The sequence below is a fragment of the Equus asinus genome, unplaced genomic scaffold, assembly GCF_041296235.1.
Source record: "Equus asinus isolate D_3611 breed Donkey unplaced genomic scaffold, EquAss-T2T_v2 contig_160, whole genome shotgun sequence".
NCBI classification, from domain to species: Eukaryota; Metazoa; Chordata; class Mammalia; order Perissodactyla; family Equidae; genus Equus; species Equus asinus.
In genome coordinates, this window is record NW_027224806.1 from 1 (window position 1) to 17,870 (window position 17,870).

General features: G+C 55.4%; 1 long non-coding RNA gene across 2 annotated transcripts; it reads right to left on the reverse strand.

The window, feature by feature from the left end:
* Nucleotides 1-4,243: 4,243 nt before the first annotated feature.
* On the reverse strand, nt 4,244-10,297 carry LOC139043107 (uncharacterized). Of its 2 annotated transcripts, XR_011500189.1 has the most exons (4): nt 10,237-10,297; nt 6,559-9,230; nt 5,036-5,270; nt 4,244-4,748 (listed from the first exon to the last, which is right to left on the reverse strand). It is a non-coding gene; the product is annotated as an uncharacterized lncRNA (long non-coding RNA). The 2 variants fall into 2 exon arrangements; XR_011500188.1 differs by lacking the exon at nt 10,237-10,297 and having other exon boundaries at nt 4,265-4,752; nt 6,559-6,862.
* Nucleotides 10,298-17,870: the final 7,573 nt, after the last annotated feature.

A 17,870-nucleotide genomic window follows, 5' to 3' on the forward strand; every position in this document is an offset into this window, starting at 1 on the left:
CCGCCGTGGCCGCCCGTCCCTGCCGGGTCGACCGGCGACCCGACCCCCGTGTCTCGGGGGGGGGGGGGGGGGGAGCGGGTCGACCAGATGGTCCGCACCGAGCGCCGCGGGGCCGTGGGGCCGCGGGGCGCTCGGCCTTCTCGGAGCCCCGAGGGCTCCCTGGAGGCTGCGGACGAGCAGCCGCGAGGCCCCCGGGGCAGCCGCCCTGCCGGGTCGACCGGCGGCCCGGCCCGGACTCGGGGCCCCGGGTCCCGTGGCGCGCGGGTCGACCAGATGTCCGCGCCGAGCGCCACATGGCTGCGGGTCGCTCCGGCTTCTCGCAGTCCCGAGGGTTCCGCGGGGCACGTAGCTGCGAGACCCGGGCGGCTGCCCTCCGCCCGGCTCACGGGGCGCTCGTGTCCATCAGCTGGTCGTGCGGAAATCCCGTGGTTGGCCCTCCCTCCCTCCCTCCCTCCCTCGTCCAGCCGCCACGTTTTCGGGGTTCGTGCGGACTGGGATGAAATAGAACCCTTCCCAACGTCCAATCGGAGATCATCCATCATACCTCTCGAGTCCCCAAAAGCCAAGAAACACGCCAACCAAAACGCTTTTATTATGCCAACGGTTCCCGTTTTCATTCCTATCGTTTTAGGGAGGTTTGGTGGCAGCAGCGGCCGAAAGCAAAAGGAAACCCGAGGAAAGCGGCTCCATCCACCAGGGCTGTGTCTCATCGGTGCCGACGCAGGAGGGGACGGGCTTCGTTCGTTCGTTCGCTGCGGCCCAAATTCCCGGGCCCGCCCCGAGGACCGCTCGCACCGGCCCGAGGGAGGGAGCCCCGGCAGGCAGGGATGCCCTCCGGGGAAATGGCCCAAGTCGACCGCGCGACCCACAACCCGCCCGACTCGGGGCGAGAAGGAGCATGGAGGAGGACTCCGTCCCCTAGTCGGCAGACGGCCCCGGGACAGGGACGTTCGCCAAAACCTCCCCAAGGCCGCTTTCCGTGACCGAGTCGGCCTCCCCGCCTGTACTCGTCCCGGCCCGAGAAACGAGACGCGGGGGTGGATCGGGGACCAGGCCACGCAACCAGGCCGGCCGGCGCGGCATCCTCCCTCCCCCGACCTGACCTGACCTGGACGAAACGCCTCCCCATCGCCCGCCCCCGCGAGGCTGATCCGTCCGGGCCGGTGAGGAGGCCGCTTGTCGGGCGCCACCTGCTGCCCGGCATCCTCTTATATAGTGTTCGAGGAGGTCGACCAGGTGGCCCGGCCTGGATTGGGGGGGGGGGGGCGCGGGGGTGCGGTGTCCCGGGCGGCGGGGGGGACGGGGGGGGGGGTAGGAGTGGAGAGGGAAAGGTGGGGCGTGGAGAATGCCGGGGTCGGGGGTCGGCGCGGGGCGGGGGCGGGAGTTGGGGATAGGGGAGGGGCGGGGAGGCCGGTCTGGACATGGAGGGTCGGAAGAGCGGTGGTGACAATGATTTTCATTATCATTTAGAAAGAAGAACGTGGACTTCTTTAGAGGAGTCCTTTGAATAGCTTCTCCATTTAGTTAACATACATCCAAATGGAGGTCGGGAAACTTGGGTCCTGTTAACATATGGATGGAAGTGGAAAGAACTATCGCGATGACCGTCCTTGTGTTTCTTTTATTTTTTCTTTCTTCCTGCTCCCCAAAGCCGCCCCCCCACCCCCGCCCCGCCCCGCCCCCGCCCCGCCCCGTCCCGTCCCGTCCCGTCCATAGTTGTAGGTTCCAGTGGTAGGTCTTTCGCGTTTCTGCTATGTGGGGGACGCCGCCTCGGCGTGGCTTGAAGGGGCGATGCTGGGGTCTGGGGCTGCGCCCAGGATCCGAACCGGTGAAAACCTGGGCCGTCGAAGCCGGGGGCCGGGGTGGGGGGCGCTACTTGACCGTTCGTCCACGGGCTCGGCCCCCCGGCCCCTTGTTTTCTAGGGAGAGAGACAGAGAGACCCCGATCCATTTTCCCTTGGCCTCTAAAGCGTGCGTGTGGTCGAAAGGCGACAGAGAGAGGGGTTCTGGTCCAGAAAGCCCCGACTGCGCCGCCGCGGGGAATCGGTCGGTTCCGCCCGAACCGTCCGAGTCGGAAAGGAAACGGACAGCTTTCCTCCTTTGGGCCCCTGACTTGGGACCGACAGGGGGAAGAGGAACAGGCCTCTCTCCCTCACACCCTGGCCCCCTTCCTCCAGGGACGCCCTCCTTCTAGTCAGCCCGCCTCTGGCTTTTCCACACGCCGACGACCGCTCGGTCGGCATGGACCCACCTTCCTTGGGGGGACACCCACCACACGACTCTCCCACTCGTCTGCGTGCCTTTCGTTGGCGTCCGCTGCCAAAGGCGAGGGGTAGGGGTGGCGGTGGCAGGGACGGCAGGGGCCCAGCGGCTCTCTGGCGGGTGAGGAAGTCTTGCTGGTTCTCCTAGGTCGGTGATCTTTCTCGATCTCCACACACATTCTTCGTTTGGGGAGCCAAGAGACGCCCTCTGAGGAATCCCTATGGCCAGGGTCGATCACTTACTCGCTCACTGCCTCGGCCTCGGCCTCGGCCTCTGTCAGTCTTGTCTCTCTCCCTCCCTCCCTCCCTCCCTCCCTCCCTCCCTCGTCGGTCTCTGTGTGTGGACGTCTAGGTGGAGGCGAGGCAGGGAGGCCACCCACCCACCTACCTCGTGGTTTACCACACGCTCTACACGGAGGTAGAATTCCCATCCCACCGAATCCATCCTTTCCACGGGGCACAAGCCAGTGGCCTTCGGGAGTCTCTCTCCCCAAGGTGGCGCATCCGTCACGGCTATCTATTTCCAGAAGGTTTCCGTTTCCATCCCCTCCCCCCGAAAGAAAAAACGGCCCCACTCCCGGATCTGCCCCACCACGATCACCACCACCACTGCCGCCGCCGCCGCCGCCGCCATCTGCTGTCGCCCTCTAGGGTTGGACCGTTCTAGCTCTCTCCTCTGTGTGGAATCGCAACGTAGGTCGCCTTGGATGTCTGGCACCTCTCACTTAGCAGAAGGTTTTGGAGGCTCAGGCTGGGCCACGCTTTGGCCCGGGTCAGTGTTCCGTTCCTCCGGACGGCTTCCTCGTTTTCCACGAGAAGGAGCCGTGAAGACGGAAAGGAAGGGCGGATGGATGGCTTTTCCCGTGCTACCGAGTCCCTCTCCCCTTTTCCCCAAAGCGTGAGGGGCGGTCGAGAGGATCGTCTCTGATGACAAAAGTCAGAGGCACCCCGGGTCAGACACCGTGCGAGGCGTTGGTGTGTTCTCGAGAGGAGAACACGTCCCCGTCAGCGTTTCCTGTCGTTCTCGTTCCGAAAGGATTCACGCGCCACCCCGTCTCCCTCAAGGTCTTAGGGCTGTCGTGCTCCGCAGCCGTCACGTGTCGTGGATCCTGGGCACCACCACGCCACCCCGCCCCCCCCCCCCCCCCCGCCATAGCTGTCGATCGCTATGTGGCACGCCTACGTTTGCCCAAAAGAGCAGTCCGATGGACAGCGTGGTGCTTTTCCCAGCAGGCAGGCAGGTGAGAGTCACCCCTCTAGAAGGTTTCCAAGCCCCGTTCCATTCTCAGAGGCAGCTCCTTTGGCCATCAAGGAGGCAGGCGATGGGGGTGGGGGTGGGGATGGGGATGGGGCAGGGGCCTCTGTCCCTCTGTCGCGGTAGAAATGATTGGGAAAGGAGGGACGATGGGCGTAGGTCGACCATCCTGGGCGGTGGTGCTTTGGGAGCTTTTTCTAGAAGAAGGAGCGAACGGCGTTCCCTGGGAAGGGAGGAAACCAGAGGAGGTCCCCCTCAGACCGACCTGGCACGAGAAGGACACACACTCTCTCTCTCTCTCTCTCTCTCTCCCTTTTCTTCCTGACTTGAAATCAGGAGACAAAACTCCCCTGCCAAAGGGGCCCTCCCAAAACGGGGAGTGAGGAAGACCTCCTTCTCTTCACGGCTGAAGTTCTCCCTGCCTTTCCTGGACGGGAAGGATAGCACCTACGCCCGCTGCCGTCGGTGACTTTTAGTCCCCCTGGAGAGGAAGAAATTCTTTCCCGTGGCCGAACCCTGGCGGTTCGTTCGTGCTGCAGAGGACGTGACCCTCTCTGACACACCCAGGAACCTCCTCGCTCCGGGTCGAGGAGAGGGAGTTCTGTTCTGTGGTTTAGAATGGTGCTTAAAAAGGGATGTCGCTTACAAAGGGTCCTCGTCCCCCTTCCTAAACCTAAACGGACGGCTCGGCTCGGAGGCGTGAGATACGTTTCGCATCCTCCTCGTCGTCTTCACTCAAAGTTTTATTGGAGTTTGGAAGATTTTATTTTTTGTCTTTCCTTTTTCTCCCCAAAGCCCCCCGGTACGTAGTTGTGTGTTCTTCGCGGTGGGTCCTTCTAGCGGTGGTATGTGGGACGCCGCCTCAGCGTGGTTTGATGAGCAGTGCCGTGTCCGCGCCCGGGATCCGAACGAACCGATGAAACACTGGGCTGCCTGCAGCGGAGCGCGCGAACTTAACCACTCGGCCACGGGGCCAGCCCCTTACTGGATTTTCAAAACAACTCCGGGGGCCGGCCCGGTGGCGCGGCGGTGAAGTTCGCACGTTCTGCTCCGCCGGCCCCGGGTTCGCCGGTCCGGATCCCGGGCACAGGACCCGGCACCGCTTGGCGAGCCACGCTGTGGCAGGCGTCCCACCTGGAAAGTAGAGGGGGATGGGCACGGATGTCAGCTCAGGGCCAGTCTTCCTCGGCCGACAGAGGAGGATTGGTGGCAGATGTTCGCTCAGGGCTCATCTTCCTCAAAAATAAAATAATAAATCGATTCGATAAAATGTCAAATAACACAACCGCGGGATCACGCTTAGAGTCACCCTTGGCCCGATGATGCCACTCCCCACCCCCCCCACCCCCCTGCCCCCCACCATTTGGAGGTGCCGTCAGTGGGATTCGTTCCTGTTTGTCCATCTTTCTTCCTCTTTTTTTTTTTTTTTTTAAAGACTGGCACCCGAGCTCATTGCCAATCTTTTCTTTTCTTTTTATTCCTCCTCCTTCTTCTTCTTCTCCCCAGAGCACCCCAGTACCTAGTTCTATATTCTCTTTGAGGGTCCCTCTGGTTCTGCCGTGTGGGACGCCACCTCAGCGTGGTTTGATGAGCGGTGCCGTGTCCGAGCCCAGGATCCGAACCTTCCAAGCCCCGGGCCGCTGAAGCGGAGCGTGCAAACTCAACTGCTCGGCCACGGGGTCAGCCCCTTCCTTCCTTCCTTCCTTCCTTCCTAAGGAGGAGGAGGCAGGCACTGTGTGAAGTCGCCAGTGAGTCTGTGGAAAGAGACGGAGGATTTCCCATGGGAAGCCGGGGCGGGGGACACGGACCGATGTCGTGCGAACTTGAAGGTGAAAGATCAAAAAACCCACACACGCCTAGAGCGGCGGGTTGCCCGTTAGGAGTTTGCTTGCCGGGCCCATAACGCAGGGCTCATCGATGAGCCAAACCGTCCGTGATCCTCAAGCAGTCTAGTAGGGTTAGAGAAAGGAGGGGGGCACTCTTTCTGCCCCAGATGAGGCGAGTTTCTCAGACAGCCACCCTGCCCCAACATCTTCCCTCCCTGCCTCCCGGCCCTTGGTGGACTGCGGCCTAAGGGTGGGGGAATTGAAGAAAGCCGTTCAATGGGAAAAAGCCCGAGGCCATGGGAGAGAGCTTCCTGCACTTGAATGAAGCCCTGACGCCAGGCCCATCGGAATGAATGGGCCTGACCTCCCCTCCCCCCTCCCCCCTCCCCCCTCCCAGGCTGGCGACTCGGCAGTGGAAGGCTAGGGGTTTCTTCCGAAATGGTGAACCGGCCCCCTTGTCCACAGGAAAACCACACACGGGTACAGCCTAGGCCGGATCTCAGGCCAAGTCGTCAGGGTGGCAAGATGATGGCGGATGAGAGGAAACTTGTTCTGGGACCGCACCGCCCCCCCCCCCATCGCCTCTCTGGCTGAGAAGAGGGCTGGGGAGCGGTGAGGGTCAGGGGGAGAGTGGGGGCGGGGCCGGGACAGGGACCACCGGGCAGTAGGACGGGAGTAGCCCTGAGGCCTGCCTGCCTGCTTCCTTCCCTGCCGGCGCAGGGCTGAGAGAGGCACGGGGCACGCTGGCTCCTGCCCCTTCACTCATTCGGGAAGCCTCCTGTTGTTGCTCCTGAGGTGCCGGCTGCGGTGACAGACAGAGCAAAACTCCTCTCTCTGTCTATTTCTTCAAAGGCCCGAGTCTGAGCTACGACAGATTCCCCTGTGGCTCAACCCGCAACCTCCCATCCTGCCAGACCAGACCCCTTGTCTAAAAACCTCCACTGGAGGAGCTCTTCCACCTGACTCGGAAAGGAAACACCAGCCCCGCCTCAGCCTCACACCCACCACCACCACCACCACCCGCCCCCCCCCCGCCCCACTCTCCTCCGGACCCAGATACCTAACAGAGGGAACAAAAATCCAAAAATCCTGCTGCTCTCCTTCTACCACCTCCACTTCAGAAGAGTCAGTCTCCCCCGAACACCTCAGACTCTGTGACTTCCCGCGGCCTCCCTTTCCCCGTCCCCATTCTCTCCCCGGACGGGCCCCATCTTACACTTGAACGACAGCTCCACCGCTCGGGGCAGCTGGACACGATGTCCCAAAGTGGCCCGGACGGTAGCCTGGTCGATTCCAAAGGACCCACGCACGCAGTCGGCCATAAACGTGGTGTGGAGATCGTGGACGTTTGCGGGCCTCTGATCAAATCACTGCTCCGGGGACCCCGGCGTCTAGGACCCGTCTTCTCCGTGTTCTTCACACCGTTGCTCCTGGGCCGGTTATTCTCTTCCCTCTCACTGACCTTAACGTTTTGTCTCTGCCATTGAATTTTGACTGTGCGAATGTGACTTGCCGCTGTAGGGCTGCGTGGATCTCTCAGGCATCCTGCTGTGCCGTGCGGGGGGGGGGGGGGAATCCTTGGTGGGTGGGTCGATAGACGTCCCTTTGGTTGTGCCCTGGAGGGGAGAGACAGAGGGGACGACTCAATCCACCACGAACGCTGATGTCGCTCCGATAAACCTGTAGCGGTGATTCTAGTTTATGGCCCGTGTCCTGAAAATAACTTCCCGAAGGGCCAGCCCGGCGGCACAGCGGTTAAGTTCGCACGTTCCGTTTTGTCAGCCAGGGGTTCGCAGGTTCGGATCCAGGGTGCGGACGTGGCGCCGCTTGGCGAGCCACGCTGTGGTCAGCGTCCCGCCTATCAAGGGGAGGGGGATGGGCACGGATGTTAGCTCGGGATCACTCTCCCGGGGCAAAAAGAGGAGAATTGGCAGCAGGTGTCAGCTCGGGGCTCGTCTTCCTCGAAAAATAAATTAATTAAATTAATAAAAACAACTTCCCAAACCTCTCTGATAACTTGAAGCTTTGAAGTTTTGCGAGGTGAAATCAGGTGATAAAAAAGTCCACGGACAGGGGCGGCCCCGTGGCCGAGTGGTTAAGTTCACAAGCTCCCCTTCGGCGGCCCAGGGTTTTGCCGGTTCAGATCCCGGGCACGGCACGGACACGGCACCGCTCGTCGGGCCGTGTGGAGGCGGCGTCCCACATGCCACAACTGGAAGGGCCCTCAACTAAGATAGACAACTATGTCATGGGGGGGATTGGGGGAGAAAAATCGGGAGGGGGGAAAAAAAAAACAAAAACGGAAGATTGGCAACAGGCGTTAGCTCTGTGAGGGCCGATCTTCCTCACCCAAAAACTAAAGTGAGATGAAATCAAATAAAGCGAAGGAAAAGATAAACCTATGAAATCCCATGTTTCTAAAAGTGGCCAAGTGTTTAGACATTGGCCAAGCGACGGAATGCTCATGGGAAGGACAGTTCCTAATTGCTGGCTTCTTAGTTTTCACCAAAATTAAGGTTCGTGAGGGTTAAAAAATCTACTTAACAAATGCGATGAAAGCCACTAGGCCGGCCCGGTGGCGCGCTGGTTAAGTGTGCCTGTTCCGCTTCGCCGGCCCGGGGTTCGCCAGTTCGGATCCCGGGGGTGGACGTGGCACCGCTGGGCGAGCCACGTGGTGGTAGGCGTCCCACATATGAAATAGAGGAAGATGGGCACGGAGGTGAGCTCAGGGCCAGCCTTCCTCGGCAAAAAGAGGAGGATTGGCAGCAGTTAGCTCAGGGCTCATCGTCCTCAAAACAAAACAAAACAAAACAAAAAGCCACTAAAAGTGAATATGGGAAACATCTTTGTGTTCAAGGAAAGTGAGATGGCTGCCTTCAGGCAAGAGGGCCTAAAAAGTAAAGATCGTTTTGTCTGTGAAAAGGTGATCAAAGTTTCACGGGGAAAATAATCTGAGAAAAAGGCCTGTTCGTGGTCAAGTGGCCTAAAATTGGAACGAGTGGACAGATAGAAATGGCGAGCGATAGGATCTATGGGAGTCTATGAGGAAGCCATTGGGTGTCGGCCTAATTCGGCCTGACAGTGTTTTTCGAAAAGGGCCTGACGTGGCCGTCGAGCACGCATCGCATCGTAGATCCGCTTTACACATTTCCTACGGCAAGAACCAATGCCCTTAAGGGAAAGGAGCAGCTTCCCCGTGCTCGGGCCTTTCCTTAAGGAGAGGCATCTTTCCTTAGGCTAGGAGCGGATGGTTGCGCTCACCTTTGACCATCCGGCTCCCCTGTGACCACCCAGGCCCAGACAACAGACCTGCCACCCAGCAGTGTCTGTCGATCGCTGTGCCGACAGAGCAGTCTCGCGACTATCATCCAAGGGACCTTTCGATCCTATGTGAAACGTCCTCTCTGGGGGTCTAGAAGCACTCTGTACACCCCACTTCCCGGGCACCCTCTCTTCCTTCGGGAAGAAAGGCCCCGGGCCACAGTCCTCACATTTTAGCTCAGAATAAACGCACCCCGATTTTCACGGATAGATTGGTTCCGGATTATTTCCGTCGACAGAATGGAATCAAGTCAATGAGTTTCAAGATCGGAGGGAAGCTGATGCAAAATCAGAATTTGTTTTTCTCACTCCCGAAAGGATACTTTTCTCTAACTTCTAGTCTCCTCCTGATAAAGACATTGGAAAAGGTTTCTCTTGACCTCTGAGGGAATCGACACCAAAGACAGAGATCCTCCATTTTGTCAGAATGATTTCCTAGGCCTCCAATGGAGGAGGCCTCCCTCGGACGGGAGCTCAGCTTTTGTTTTGCAACAGTTTTCCTCTCTCTGCTTGCCTTTAACATCTCCTTTCCCGTTCTTCTTTTTTGGAAGGGAAATACGTGCACCGCTGGGGAAAAAAAAAAAAAAAAGAATTTTCTAAATGACCAAAGAAGATCTACGACTGTTGTTATTTTGGTTTCACGGAGCAGTTCCACGTCCACATTTACTCCATTTTAAACACCCACACACACTCACAGCACGGCGCTGTGAGGATGTCCCGGGGAACTCGATTTGTGGAGGGAATGGCTGTGAGGTCTCTGCCCCCCAACCCCCACCATTTGGGTGCTTCTGCTTGTTGATGAGGACGGGAAGCCCTGCTGAAATCCATATTCTTATCACCACACGTGCATCTGCACCCATGCTCCCCCCCGTGTGTCGTCTTTGGGCTTTGCTGTGGCCCCGTGCGGAGGGAGACCTGTTTTGTGTTGTAAACTTTTCCGCGGCCAAGCGGCTCGGTCCTTTCCTCTACGACTTGTGGGCTCTGTCTGTCCGTCTGCCTTAGAGAGACCCTCTGGGCCGGAAGTGACAGGCTGCACACAATTCCTGACAGACTGCGGACAATTCCTCCGTCGTCACGGTCCTTCTCTGATGACGTGCATGGTTTCGGTTTGACAGCGACCCCCACCCCCCACCCCGCCGTGATTTTCTAAGTCCTCCCGGGAGCCCGGGAAGTGCTCGGGCCGCTCCGGGAAGCGGGGGCCGGCAGCCCCGGCCTGCCCCGTGGCATCTCCGGGGACTTTTCCACCTCTGTCCGCGTCAGCCAGCCGGCAGCCCCGCGCCCGGCCCGGCCCAGAAGTCACGTGGGGAGTCTGTCCCCTTCCTGGCAAGCCCACCCACCCCACCCCCCTCCCCGCCGATTTTCCAACACCTCCTTCTGCGCCCAGGGTTGCCCTGTGCTGCCTGGGAGCTCCGAGGTGGACACCCTGGGGCCTCACGTGGTGACCTCCCGCCCGCCCCAAGCGGGCCCAGAGAGAAAGAGAGAGAGAGAGAGAGACAGAGAGAGACAGAGACAGAGACAGAGACAGAGAGAGACAGAGACAGAGACAGAGACAGAGACAGAGACAGAGAGAGACCTGACCCGGCGGTGGGCTCAGGCTGTGCACTCTCGCTGGCTGGTGACCCGGTTCCCTCCCGCTGACCCCTCCGCGCCGGTCGTTGGGCGCCATCTGGCGGCCGCTTTTACAGAGTGGCCCTCCTCCGGAGCCCCGGCGACATGAGCAAGGGATGGGACTCGCAGGACGTCTGTGTGGTTTCCAGTGTGGGGCTGTGTGGAACAGAGCTGCTAAGAACATTCATGCCCCGGATTCTGTGTGAATGAACAGGAACGTGGCCGCAGCCCCCACCCCGCCCCCCGCCCCAGCCCCCGGGAGTGGTGGGAGTGGTGCCCTCCAGACCACCCTCGGGTTGGATGCCTCCCTCCCTGGAAGGACTCACGGGACTCCACAAAAGCTGACTTCCTGGAGGTCCAGCGGAGACCCCCAAGGCCCAAGGCCCCCCCCCCCCCACCCACCCACCACAGATCACTGTGGAAGCCTTAATGACCCAAGGCTCCAGCTACATACAGACGCTCTTAGGAGGCAAGATACACCAAAGGCTTATGTAGGTTGCCACTTTCGGTGGTTGTTTCCGCGGCGTGTCAGTTTTGGAACCCGCCACGCCCTTTTTCACAGAGGCCATACCGTTTCCCTTCACCACCAGTGAGGCGTGAGTGACTGACTTGGCTTCTCCGCGACCTGACTAGCAGTTTGATCCTGTTCCGGTATTTGGAAGAAGGCAGTCTCACCCATGTGTCCCCACAATGTCTCCCTCTAATTTTCTCACTTGCTTTTCCAGGGAACAGCTCACATCTTTTCATGCGCTTATCGGTCATCCATGCGTACCTCCTCCACCCCAGGTGAAAGTGCCTGCTCTGTCTATTGGTCTTCCATTCTTTTTGTATTTTTCAGTGTTGATTTCCCCCGGGTCTCCACTCCATTGTGGGTTTTGTTTTTTGTTTTTTGTTTTTTGTTTTTTTTTTTTGCTTAAAGATTGTCACCTGAGCTAGGCACTGTTGCGCTGCTTCCTCAGTTTCAGAGGGTACCTTTTTCAGGGTTGCTTTTTGACCGGGTCTCCTCGCCATTGTATTTTTTTATTTTATTTTTTTTGCTTAAAGATTGCCACCTGAGCTAGCCTCTGTTGCCCATCTTCTTCGGTTTCAGAGGGTAGATTTCTCAGTGTTGCTTTTTCGCCAGCTCTCCACGCCCTTGCGTCTTTTTTTTTTCTGCTTGAAGGCTGCAACCTGAGCTAGCTTCTTTTGCCCATGTTCGTCAGTTTCAGAGGGTGGATTTCTCCGTGTTGCTTTTTCCCCAGGTCTCCACACCCTTGTGTGTTTCTTTGGCTTAACGATTGCCACCTGAGGTAGCCTCTGTTGCCCATCTTCGTCCGTTTCAGAGGGTGGATTTCTCAGTGTTGCCTTTTCCCCAGCTCCCCACGCCCTTGTGTGTTTCTTTTGCTTAAAGATTGTCACCTGAGCTAGGCACTGTTGCCCTGCTTCCTCAGTTTCAGAGGGTACCTTTTTCAGGGTTGCTTTTTGACCGGGTCTCCTCGCCATTGTATTTTTTTATTTTATTCTTTTTGCTTAAAGATTGCCACCTGAGCTAGCCTCTGTTGCGCTTCTTTCTCAGTTCTAGAGGGTAGATTTCTCCGTGTTGCTTTTTCCCCAGGTCTCCACGCACTTCCTTTTATTTTTCCTTAAAAATTGCCACCTGAGCTAGCCTCTGTTGTCCATCTTCGTCGGTTTCAGAGGGTAGATTTCTCACTGTTGCTTTTTTGCCAGGTCTGCACGCCCTTGTGTTTTTCTTCTGCTTAAAGGTTGCAACCTGAGCTAGCTTCTTTTGCCCATGTTCCTCAGTTTCAGAGGGTGGATTTCTCCGTGTTGCTTTTTCCCCAGGCCTCCACGCCCTTGTGTGTTTCTTTTGCTTAACGATTGCCACCTGAGCTAGCCTCTGTTGCCCATCTTCGTCCTTTTCAGAGGGTGGATTTCTCAGTGTTGCCTTTTCCCCAGCTCCCCACGCCCTTGTGTGTTTCTTTTGCTTAAAGATTGCCACCTGAAGCCAGCCTCTCTTGCCCATCTTCCTCAGTTTCAGAGGGTAGATATTTCAGGGTTGCTTTTTCCCCAGGGCTCCACGCCTTTGTGCTTTGTTTTTGCTTAAGGATTGCCACCTGAGGTAGCCTCTCTTGCCCATCTTCCTCAGTTTCAGAGGGTGGATTTCTCCGTGTTGCTGTTTCCCCAGGTCTCCACGCCCTTGTGTGTTTCTTTTGCTTAAAGATTGCCACCTGAGCTAGCCTCTGTTGCCCATCTTCGTCCGTTTCAGAGGCTGGATTTCTCAGTGTTGCCTTTTCGCCAGCTCCCCACGCCCTTGTGTGTTTCTTTTGCTTAAAGATTGTCACCTGAGCTAGGCACTGTTGCCCTGCTTCCTCAGTTTCAGAGGGTACCTTTTTCAGGGTTGCTTTTTGACCGGGTCTCCTCGCCATTGTATTTTTTTATTTTATTTTTTTTGCTTAAAGATTGCCACCTGAGCTAGCCTCTGTTGCGCTTCTTTCTCAGTTCTAGAGGGTAGATTTCTCCGTGTTGCTTTTTCCCCAGGTCTCCACGCACTTCCTTTTATTTTTCCTTAAAAATTGCCACCTGAGCTAGCCTCTGTTGTCCATCTTCGTCGGTTTCAGAGGGTAGATTTCTCACTGTTGCTTTTTTGCCAGGTCTGCACGCCCTTGTGTTTTTCTTCTGCTTAAAGGTTGCAACCTGAGCTAGCTTCTTTTGCCCATGTTCCTCAGTTTCAGAGGGTGGATTTCTCCGTGTTGCTTTTTCCCCAGGCCTCCACGCCCTTGTGTGTTTCTTTTGCTTAACGATTGCCACCTGAGGTAGCCTCTGTTGCCCATCTTCGTCCGTTTCAGAGGGTGGATTTCTCAGTGTTGCCTTTTCCCCAGCTCCCCACGCCCTTGTGTGTTTCTTTTGCTTAAAGATTGCCACCTGAAGCCAGCCTCTCTTGCCCATCTTCCTCAGTTTCAGAGGGTAGATATTTCAGGGTTGCTTTTTCCCCAGGTCCCCACGCCTTTGTGTTTTGTTTTTGCTTAACGATTGCCACCTGAGCTAGCCTCTCTTGCCCATGTTCCTCAGTTTCAGAGGGTAGATATTTCAGGGTTGCTTTGTCCCCAGGGCTCCACGCCTTTGTGCTTTGTTTTTGCTTAAGGATTGCCACCTGAGGTAGCCTCTCTTGCCCATCTTCCTCAGTTTCAGAGGGTGGATTTCTCCGTGTTGCTTTTTCCCCAGGTCTCCACGCCCCTGTGTGTTTCTTTTGCTTAAAGATTGCCACCTGAGCTAGCCTCTGTTGCCCATCTTCGTCCGTTTCAGAGGCTGGATTTCTCAGTGTTGCCTTTTCGCCAGCTCCCCACGCCCTTGTGTGTTTCTTTTGCTTAAAGATTGTCACCTGAGCTAGGCACTGTTGCCCTGCTTCCTCAGTTTCAGAGGGTACCTTTTTCAGGGTTGCTTTTTCACCGGGTCTCCTCGCCATTGTATTTTTTTATCTTATTTTTTTTGCTTAAAGATTGCCACCTGAGCTAGCCTCTGTTGCGCTTCTTTCTCAGTTCTAGAGGGTAGATTTCTCCGTGTTGCTTTTTCCCCAGGTCTCCACGCACTTCCTTTTATTTTTCCTTAAAAATTGCCACCTGAGCTAGCCTCTGTTGTCCATCTTCGTCGGTTTCAGAGGGTAGATTTCTCACTGTTGCTTTTTTGCCAGGTCTGCACGCCCTTGTGTTTTTCTTCTGCTTAAAGGTTGCAACCTGAGCTAGCTTCTTTTGCCCATGTCCCTCAGTTTCAGAGGGTGGATTTCTCCGTGTTGCTTTTTCCCCAGGCCTCCACGCCCTTGTGTGTTTCTTTTGCTTAACGATTGCCACCTGAGGTAGCCTCTGTTGCCCATCTTCGTCCGTTTCAGAGGGTGGATTTCTCAGTGTTGCCTTTTCCCCAGCTCCCCACGCCCTTGTGTGTTTCTTTTGCTTAAAGATTGCCACCTGAAGCCAGCCTCTCTTGCCCATCTTCCTCAGTTTCAGAGGGTAGATATTTCAGGGTTGCTTTTTCCCCAGGTCTCCACGCCTTTGTGTTTTGTTTTTGCTTAACGATTGCCACCTGAGCTAGCCTCTCTTGCCCATGTTCCTCAGTTTCAGAGGGTAGATATTTCAGGGTTGCTTTGTCCCCAGGGCTCCACGCCTTTGTGCTTTGTTTTTGCTTAAGGATTGCCACCTGAGGTAGCCTCTCTTGCCCATCTTCCTCAGTTTCAGAGGGTGGATTTCTCCGTGTTGCTTTTTCCCCAGGTCTCCACGCCCTTGTGTGTTTCTTTTGCTTAAAGATTGCCACCTGAGCTAGCCTCTGTTGCCCATCTTCGTCCGTTTCAGAGGCTGGATTTCTCAGTGTTGCCTTTTCGCCAGCTCCCCACGCCCTTGTGTGTTTCTTTTGCTTAAAGATTGTCACCTGAGCTAGGCACTGTTGCCCTGCTTCCTCAGTTTCAGAGGGTACCTTTTTCAGGGTTGCTTTTTAACCGGGTCTCCTCGCCATTGTATTTTTTTATCTTATTTTTTTTGCTTAAAGATTGCCACCTGAGCTAGCCTCTGTTGCCCATCTTCGTCCGTTTCAGAGGCTGGATTTCTCAGTGTTGCCTTTTCGCCAGCTCCCCACGCCCTTGTGTGTTTCTTTTGCTTAAAGATTGTCACCTGAGCTAGGCACTGTTGCCCTGTTTCCTCAGTTTCAGAGGGTACCTTTTTCAGGGTTGCTTTTTGACCGGGTCTCCTCGCCATTGTTTTTTTTTATTTTATTTTTTTTGCTTAAAGATTGCCACCTGAGCTAGCCTCTGTTGCGCTTCTTTCTCAGTTCTAGAGGGTAGATTTCTCCGTGTTGCTTTTTCCCCAGGTCTCCACGCACTTCCTTTTATTTTTCCTTAAAAATTGCCACCTGAGCTAGCCTCTGTTGTCCATCTTCGTCGGTTTCAGAGGGTAGATTTCTCACTGTTGCTTTTTTGCCAGGTCTGCACGCCCTTGTGTTTTTTTTCTGCTTAAAGGTTGCAACCTGAGCTAGCTTCTTTTGCCCATGTTCCTCAGTTTCAGAGGGTGGATTTCTCCGTGTTGCTTTTTCCCCAGGCCTCCACGCCCTTGTGTGTTTCTTTTGCTTAACGATTGCCACCTGAGGTAGCCTCTGTAGCCCATCTTCGTCCCTTTCAGAGGGTGGATTTCTCAGTGTTGCCTTTTCCCCAGCTCCCCACGCCCTTGTGTGTTTCTTTTGCTTAAAGATTGCCACCTGAAGCCAGCCTCTCTTGCCCATCTTCCTCAGTTTCAGAGGGTAGATATTTCAGGGTTGCTTTTTCCCCAGGTCCCCACGCCTTTGTGTTTTGTTTTTGCTTAACGATTGCCACCTGAGCTAGCCTCTCTTGCCCATGTTCCTCAGTTTCAGAGGGTAGATATTTCAGGGTTGCTTTGTCCCCAGGGCTCCACGCCTTTGTGCTTTGTTTTTGCTTAAGGATTGCCACCTGAGGTAGCCTCTCTTGCCCATCTTCCTCAGTTTCAGAGGGTGGATTTCTCCGTGTTGCTTTTTCCCCAGGTCTCCACGCCCTTGTGTGTTTCTTTTGCTTAAAGATTGCCACCTGAGCTAGCCTCTGTTGCCCATCTTCGTCCGTTTCAGAGGCTGGATTTCTCAGTGTTGCCTTTTCGCCAGCTCCCCACGCCCTTGTGTGTTTCTTTTGCTTAAAGATTGTCACCTGAGCTAGGCACTGTTGCCCTGCTTCCTCAGTTTCAGAGGGTACCTTTTTCAGGGTTGCTTTTTCACCGGGTCTCCTCGCCATTGTATTTTTTTATTTTATTTTTTTTGCTTAAAGATTGCCACCTGAGCTAGCCTCTGTTGCGCTTCTTTCTCAGTTCTAGAGGGTAGATTTCTCCGTGTTGCTTTTTCCCCAGGTCTCCACGCACTTCCTTTTATTTTTCCTTAAAAATTGCCACCTGAGCTAGCCTCTGTTGTCCATCTTCGTCGGTTTCAGAGGGTAGATTTCTCACTGTTGCTTTTTTGCCAGGTCTGCACGCCCTTGTGTTTTTCTTCTGCTTAAAGGTTGCAACCTGAGCTAGCTTCTTTTGCCCATGTTCCTCAGTTTCAGAGGGTGGATTTCTCCGTGTTGCTTTTTCCCCAGGCCTCCACGCCCTTGTGTGTTTCTTTTGCTTAACGATTGCCACCTGAGGTAGCCTCTGTAGCCCATCTTCGTCCCTTTCAGAGGGTGGATTTCTCAGTGTTGCCTTTTCCCCAGCTCCCCACGCCCTTGTGTGTTTCTTTTGCTTAAAGATTGCCACCTGAAGCCAGCCTCTCTTGCCCATCTTCCTCAGTTTCAGAGGGTAGATATTTCAGGGTTGCTTTTTCCCCAGGTCTCCACGCCTTTGTGTTTTGTTTTTGCTTAACGATTGCCACCTGAGCTAGCCTCTCTTGGCCATGTTCCTCAGTTTCAGAGGGTAGATATTTCAGAGTTGCTTTGTCCCCAGGGCTCCACGCCTTTGTGCTTTGTTTTTGCTTAAGGATTGCCACCTGAGGTAGCCTCTCTTGCCCATCTTCCTCAGTTTCAGAGGGTGGATTTCTCCGTGTTGCTTTTTCCCCAGGTCTCCACGCCCTTGTGTGTTTCTTTTGCTTAAAGATTGCCACCTGAGCTAGCCTCTGTTGCCCATCTTCGTCCGTTTCAGAGGGTGGATTTCTCAGTGTTGCCTTTTCGCCAGCTCCCCACGCCCTTGTGTGTTTCTTTTGCTTAAAGATTGTCACCTGAGCTAGGCACTGTTGCCCTGCTTCCTCAGTTTCAGAGGGTACCTTTTTCAGGGTTGCTTTTTCACCGGGTCTCCTCGCCATTGTATTTTTTTATCTTATTTTTTTTGCTTAAAGATTGCCACCTGAGCTAGCCTCTGTTGCGCTTCTTTCTCAGTTCTAGAGGGTAGATTTCTCCGTGTTGCTTTTTCCCCAGGTCTCCACGCACTTCCTTTTATTTTTCCTTAAAAATTGCCACCTGAGCTAGCCTCTGTTGTCCATCTTCGTCGGTTTCAGAGGGTAGATTTCTCACTGTTGCTTTTTTGCCAGGTCTGCACGCCCTTGTGTTTTTCTTCTGCTTAAAGGTTGCAACCTGAGCTAGCTTCTTTTGCCCATGTTCCTCAGTTTCAGAGGGTGGATTTCTCCGTGTTGCTTTTTCCCCAGGCCTCCACGCCCTTGTGTGTTTCTTTTGCTTAACGATTGCCACCTGAGGTAGCCTCTGTTGCCCATCTTCGTCCGTTTCAGAGGGTGGATTTCTCAGTGTTGCCTTTTCCCCAGCTCCCCACGCCCTTGTGTGTTTCTTTTGCTTAAAGATTGCCACCTGAAGCCAGCCTCTCTTGCCCATCTTCCTCAGTTTCAGAGGGTAGATATTTCAGGGTTGCTTTTTCCCCAGGTCTCCACGCCTTTGTGTTTTGTTTTTGCTTAACGATTGCCACCTGAGCTAGCCTCTCTTGGCCATGTTCCTCAGTTTCAGAGGGTAGATATTTCAGAGTTGCTTTGTCCCCAGGGCTCCACGCCTTTGTGCTTTGTTTTTGCTTAAGGATTGCCACCTGAGGTAGCCTCTCTTGCCCATCTTCCTCAGTTTCAGAGGGTGGATTTCTCCGTGTTGCTTTTTCCCCAGGTCTCCACGCC